Here is a 721-nt window from a genome sequence, read left to right as displayed (position 1 = left end):
TTTGTCTTAGGAAAATGGCTCACAAACATATAGAAGGCGGCAAGTTCAAAGTCCCTGGAGGAAATGGGCTGGTGGCAGGCTTAGCTTCCACAAGCACGGGGGCCTGAGAAAATCAAGGCTGGCAGGCAGTACACTGTTTGTTGACTCCAACGAAAGATGAATCCAAGATCTCCAGGCCGAGCAGTGGGCTGTTCACTCACAGAAGTTTGTAGTCAGCCCACCAGTGTTCCAATCCCTTGAAGAATGTCTCTCTTCCCAGCGTGTCCCTGAGTATCCTGGAAGCAGGCCACACCCCTAGGAAAATGCCCCTTGGGCAGATTGGCCACTCAGAACATAGTCATCCGATCCCATCATGGGAACAACCACACAGAACTGGGGTCCAGCCAAGTTGACACATAGCTCCAACTATCACAGCATCTATATTCATGAGGTATATTTGTCTGTAGTTTTCCTTTTGAGTGATGTCTTTGCCTGGTTTTAGTTTCAAGGCTATGCTTGCTTCATAAAATAAGTTAAGGAGGATTCCATCCTTTTCTATGTTTTGGAGTAGTTTGAGTAAGATTGGTGTCAGTTCTACTCCGAATGTTTGGTAGAATTCTCTGGTGAAACTATCTGGGCTAGGACATTTTTTTGTTGGTAATTTTTTGATGATCTGTTCAATTTCTTCTTTTGTTATGGACCTGTTCAACTTTTCCACATCAGTCTGTGTTAGTTTAGGTAA

The sequence above is a fragment of the Orycteropus afer genome, unplaced genomic scaffold (genome assembly GCF_000298275.1).
Source record: "Orycteropus afer afer isolate SDZICR_OR568_19922 unplaced genomic scaffold, OryAfe1.0 scaffold00203, whole genome shotgun sequence".
Classification (NCBI taxonomy): Eukaryota; Metazoa; Chordata; class Mammalia; order Tubulidentata; family Orycteropodidae; genus Orycteropus; species Orycteropus afer.
This window is presented reverse-complemented; position numbering follows the sequence as displayed.